This window comes from Petaurus breviceps, unplaced genomic scaffold, assembly GCF_028583685.1.
Source record: "Petaurus breviceps papuanus isolate PSGF00001 unplaced genomic scaffold, PetGlider_PUasm1.0 90740, whole genome shotgun sequence".
Classification (NCBI taxonomy): domain Eukaryota; kingdom Metazoa; phylum Chordata; class Mammalia; order Diprotodontia; family Petauridae; genus Petaurus; species Petaurus breviceps.
In genome coordinates this window covers 4,467,419-4,473,217 of record NW_027187330.1, presented here as the reverse complement: position 1 = coordinate 4,473,217, position 5,799 = coordinate 4,467,419, and the positions used below count along the sequence as shown (strand labels likewise).

Here is a 5,799-nt window from a genome sequence, read left to right as displayed (position 1 = left end):
ACCTAGAGGGCCATATGGGGCCAAGAGGCTGCAGGTTCCCCACCCCCGCTCTAGGCCTTCAAGCCTTTCCAATTCTATATCCAGTTTATGAGACTTCCCCCTCCCAAGTGTGAAGGTGGTAAAGCCACAAAATTTCCTTAGTGGCATGTGATTAAAAACTCAATTCAACTTCTCTGCCCATTCTTAGAGATAACTATTACTTTAGTCTTTGGATAATTTGGAATGTTCTGTGGCTGCAAAACTATGGAAAATCACAATCTCAGAATAATAAAAATTGTAGGGGTCTCAAAATGCAAAACACATGGTGTGCATAAACCAACTGCAGAAGGGTATAAAGAACACTACTAAGGATGTTTATGATTGGAAAAGAGGTGGTTCTCTCATATAGTAAGAGAAAGCAATAACAAAGAAATGGACAGCCCCCTGTTCCTTTAAATTATTTGTTTTGAAAATAAACCAATTTCTCCAATGAGTTGCCCAGATCCTCTTTGGAGTTCCTACAGAAAGGTATGGACAAGAACTTTCTAAAGTTAGCTCTGTTTTCCAGAACATGTGGTGAACTTTTTCTACCAACCTATATCCTCCACCCAGGCTGTTATTCTCTCAAACTGAACCCAACAGACATAAGAAACAAGAAAGAGAATGGGTTCATTCTTGCTGCATTGCTTGAAATTCCAAAATTGAAGATCTGGGAATTATCGCTGCTAGTGAGCTTCAAGGAATCTTTTTTTTTTAAAGTATACTTCATTAATAAAAAAGGGAAACCGTACCCACTACATGCATCTTGGGAAACGATCACATCTAATAATTGGAGGACCGGTGGCATATCCCCTCCACTTCCTCTATCTTACTCCCTCTCTCCCCCTCACCAATGTTGACCTGTAGTCCATAAGTAGTTTGGGAGTGAGGAAGAGGAAATCAAGAATCGATCCTAACCCGGGTGAGTACAAAGCAGTCGAAAGAGGTAATCGCAAGATAGACGGGTGAGCAGCGTCTGGGATAGAATCCCTGAGTCAAGGCTAGGACCAAGGGTATCCTAGGAAGGACAAAGCATATGCTGTTTGGATTTCCAAGCTAAAAACAAATCCACGCCTCTTCGCTGCTTTTCCAGCTCCCGGTCCCAGGGAGGACGCTAGAACCTGGGGTATACTTGGTGCCAGGGTGGGCTGGGGAGTTAAGGTTCACAGTGGCCTGGAGAGAAGCTGTCCATGGAGGCTGTCACCAATACTCCTCTAACACCTGCTCAGCGGTCTCTGTGAGGCCTTTGAGAAGCTCTCACCCAACCCACTGCGTCCTAAATGCCATGAAGTTAGGAGGCAGGCCTCCGTTCTTAGGGCTAAGAGCCCTAGAAGTTCGTGGGAAGGAGCCCTGAAAGTTCACTTTGGGGCCCTTGAGGATAAGGAACAATAGAAGGGAAGGAAGAGGATTTATAGAAAGTCCTTCAACCAGACCCCGCTGACTGCTGATTCTAATCTGAAGTGATGAGGGGGCCAAGCTGTAGCGCTCCCCACCCACTTCATCTTCGGAGAGGGCTTAAGGTCACTTCTGCTTTTCCCTTATTGTACGCCTGAGCTCGCAACTGGCCTGCACTGCCCCTGTCCCTGCCCCTGCTCCAGACCGCAGATGCTTGGGAGATTTGCTTTTAGCTCTTAACTCTTTGCTCTATTTCTCCTTAGTAATGGGGACAAGTGAGTTGAGTCTTTATTCTCTATCTAGGCACATCTAAAATTACTTTGGGAGCCCAACAAATCCGCGTTCACTGTGAACTGTCCTGCCTGGTCCTGAGGCCCAGCAGTTTACAAATAGTCCTGGGGAAAAATTTAACTTTGGGAAGAGAGATAAGGGAGCAGATAGTTCGAATTGGGTTTTAACCTTAAGTCTGGGTCTTTGAACTTGGATGGAGGTGAAAATAAAATCTTAATTTTCACTAATCTCAAAGTAAAATTTAACATTTCTTCCGATTACTACTGGGGGGGGGGGGGGGGGGCTTCTGAGAAGGGGTTCAGGCTTCACCAGACTGCCAAGAGAGGCCTTGACACACAAAAAGATTAAGAACTCTTGATCTAGAGTGAGCCACCAGGGAGTCAGAGCCTGATAAGGAAGAATTTTGCAGTGAAAGAACTAAGGTAATGCTGAATGCTCAAAGAGTGTACCTCCTGAAAACATCAGATAAAAGGGACTAGCTAGTTCGGGTGCAGCCTGGTCCCGAGCACTAGGGGAAACGCAAAAATAACTTGGAAACCAAATAACCAAAATACTATTTGTTTCCTCCGCCAATATAAAGTCTCTTCTCGGATTAGCGAATAGAGTTCCGGAATTGCAGTCAGAAGACTTGAGTTCAAATTCCTCTCGGCCAATATAGTACAGGTGTGATCGTGGGCAAGTAAGTCATTTAACTCTTCTGAGCCTCAGTTTCCTCTTGGAGATTGTCATACCTTACTGCTTGAGGCTGCCACGAGATACAAATGAGATAATGGACGCAAAGTGTTTTATATACGTTAATGCATAAAGTGATAATGCACTTAAAGCCGGGCAGCTGCGTGGAAGACACGCAGGATTGAGAGCAGTAGGAATATGAAAAAGGATCACAGGGGATCACAAAGGATGGGGAAAGGACTTCGCAGCCAGAAGGGTATGGAGTGGAGACTAGGAAAAACGGAGTAAGCCACTTAGGGCATCCCAGGGAAAACGTAGAGCTAGTAAAAGCTTAAGCTTACATCACAAATATCTCATGAGGTCGGCCACTATTATTCGAGCTGAAGCTCTGAAAAGTGAGCGAGGCTACAGGGTGGCAGAACAAGGACTCGAACTCAGTTCTTCTGGCTCAGAGGGTGCAATGCACTTTCTACTTCACTCTAGACCCTAAAACACCGAAGACGTTGATTTTTCTCGCAAGTTCTCGAATTTTTCCCAGAATGCCTCGGATGGCGACTGCTAGACCCAGGAATGTTCTGCTGTGCCTAAAACTCTTCTCTTGATTCGAATCTTACTCCTCCACCTCTAAGTCATTATCGCAGTTACTAGGACCCCGCCATCTGGCTTTGTACTGGAGGTGAGGAGAGAAGAATTCTGATTGGGGATTTTTTTTTTAAAGAGCAAACCGAGAACAGAAATAAGCGCTTTCATCCCACAGCCTCATGGACTGAAAATCCCCGGTGCAGTAATTTGGGGGTTCCTTGGCCCAACAGTCCTTGTTGGGAGGTCCCTACGCCCCCTCCCCCGATAGACTCCACCTTCTCATAACTTGCCAGCACGTGCCTAAGGAGCTCCCCTAGTCCATCTCCCCAACCCGGCCCCCAGTCGCTGTCAGAAGTGAAGAGATGGGGGGCGGGGCGGGAGATTTGGAGGGTGGCCTCTTTAGGAAGGTGTGACCAGGTTGAGGGACCGAGGGTGGGGGTGGGCGGCTGTAGAGCTGAGAGTGAAAGGTCGGCCTGCCGCACAGAGAGTGGAGGGGACGCTATGAACTGCGGAATCCACTGGAATCGGCCTTAGAGGGAGGCACCGTCTTTCCAAGTCCCGCATCCCTCCTGCACCGCCCCCCACCCCCCATTTATCTGAACGAGCTGCTGCCTGGGCGGTCAACTGAGATTCCGAGAGCTGCTCGCCCTCCCTCCCCCTCCTCCTCTTCCCTTTCCCTCTTTTCTCCAGTCTCATATCCCCGCTGCAAACCCGACGCTTTCCCCTCCCCGTTACCCCCTTCCCCCGCCCCCTTCTGTAAAAGCGAAATTGCTAAACTTGTAGCAAGAATGACCCCACATTCAGGCCGCCGCCTCCCGCTGAACCTCTCGGCTCCCGGCTCGGCCGTGGCCTTAATCAGTGCGCCCCTCCCTGCTTCCCGCCCCCACCTCCCCCTCCCCCCCCCCCCCCCCAGCCTCCCCCTCTCCATCCAGCTCACAAAAAGTGGGGAACAAAACCCCCGCGCATTTCTCTGTCCCTCTGTTCAGTAGACTGCTACACAAAGCCCCCGCTCTGAGAAGCAATAGGGGAGCTCTGGGGGGACGTCAATCCAGACGCGCTAGGGTTTTTGTTCGTGCAGGGGACCTCGCCTTCCTACCACACCTTTTGTTCTGGACTCCAATAAAAAGCCATTCTTTCCGCACCTTCCCGGCCCGGAGCCGCCTTTCAGCTTGGCCCGGCCCCACAATGGCGCGGCTCTCTAATGCCTCCCCATTCTCCCGCCTTGGCACGCTCACAATCGGGCCGTGTGGCAGGGCTGCCCTCGCACAGACATTCTCCGCAAGTGACTGGGAGTCCGACAAAGCTGCAGCTCCCGGGGAAAGAGCAGAGTCCGGCCCTACCAGGGCTGGGGCGGGGGGTGGGGTAAGGGGAGTAGGGAGAGAGGAGAGAAACTGGGGGGGGGGTTACGTGGGCAGTAGCAAGATAAAGCACCCCCACCTTGGGTGTCAGGGTCGGCTGGGAGGGAGGAGAAGCTTCCCGGCTGGGTTCCGGCCTTGTGGAGGTGATTTTTCAGCTACTCCCGAGCGTCTCGGAGCCTGTGACTCTGTTGAGTTTTAAGGCCGACAGCCTGAGCCCCGAGTTCAACGAGATTCCATCTCAGAGTGGGATCATCTATAAAGTTGGGGAGGGCAGGGAGACTATAGAATTGGGGACAAGGGGCAGCAGAAGGGTCGGAATCTTTGGCTGGCCAGCGAAACCAAAATTAGATATACTTTTAAAAGAGGATAAGAAGTCACCGTGACAGGGGCCCCATTTCGCTCCTAAGCATCCTACGCGGCAGGGCTTTGGCAAGGGTATGGAGAGGGATGCAGCCCTCATTTCTCAATTCCCTTTTCACAATAGATTTAATTTCCTCTTTGACTCAATAAAGTTTCTGTAGCCGAATATGGATTTGGAAATATTGCACCTTCTTTATTAATTCCTGTAGTGTATGGCAGCTGGTGTGTACACGGTGTGTATATAGGTATATATATTTATAATATGTGCTGGATACAGAATATGGAACAGAAAAGAAACAAAGTAACACCTTCCAGGGCGCCACGGGCTACTCAATTTGTTTAACCCACGAAATCCTTAGATCTGGTAGCCTGCTCTGCTAATCTGCAAATTGTACTGGAAAACTCGGGAGTCCAGGCTGGATCCTGCCCTAGGGCGGCCCTGGAGGAAAGGCCGAGGACTCTGTCCCCGTCTCCCGAGAAGTGGACAAGGATGCTCTTAGAACCTACTTCTTTCCAGCACCCCCTTCCCCCGCGCTCCAACCTAGCAAATCTGCCTGAGGGGTATGGAATCGGAAGGGTAGGGTACGGGAAAGGACAGTTAAAAGGCTCGTTAAAAGACTGTGTGGGGAAGGAGGGAGGGGGAAGGGTTTGTGTGTGGAGATAGGTCCTTTTCTGAAACCAGATTAGGCTGAGAGCTCCGAAAGGTAGCAAAGTGAGAGTGAGTATGGGGTCGGGTCTCTCTTTGCCAGTTTTTCCCCTTCATTCTTTTTTCTTTCCTCGCTAACGCTAATTCTTCGGGCAAGCAGAGGGAAGGCTGGGGAAAAGGAGAATTCCCTTGGGTCTGGCGCTTCGTAAGAAGTGCATCCCATTACTCCCCGCCATGGGATGCAGGCTAGGAACAGCAGCCCAGCCTCGGGCCTATTCTCTGAGTTTAGCTGCGGTTGGCCTCAAAAAAGTCGCTGTTACATAGTATAACTTTAAGTATATATAGACCATTGTTTCTCCTCTATGACAAATACAGTCTGATGTGGTAGAAACGGGGAGCCCTGCTTGTCCTCTCTGTCCCCACCATTTCCGGTCCCGAGTCAGCTGCACTTTGAGCCCTGGGCGGGGAGATTTCTTT

The 5,799-nt window shown here is 50.0% G+C and overlaps 1 protein-coding gene across 2 annotated transcripts in view; it reads right to left on the bottom strand.

Annotated features, from left to right (window-relative positions):
• The window catches only part of CUTC (cutC copper transporter), a 304,182-nt gene that overhangs the window by 205,941 nt on the left and 92,442 nt on the right, over nt 1–5,799 (bottom strand). The window lies entirely within an intron of this gene.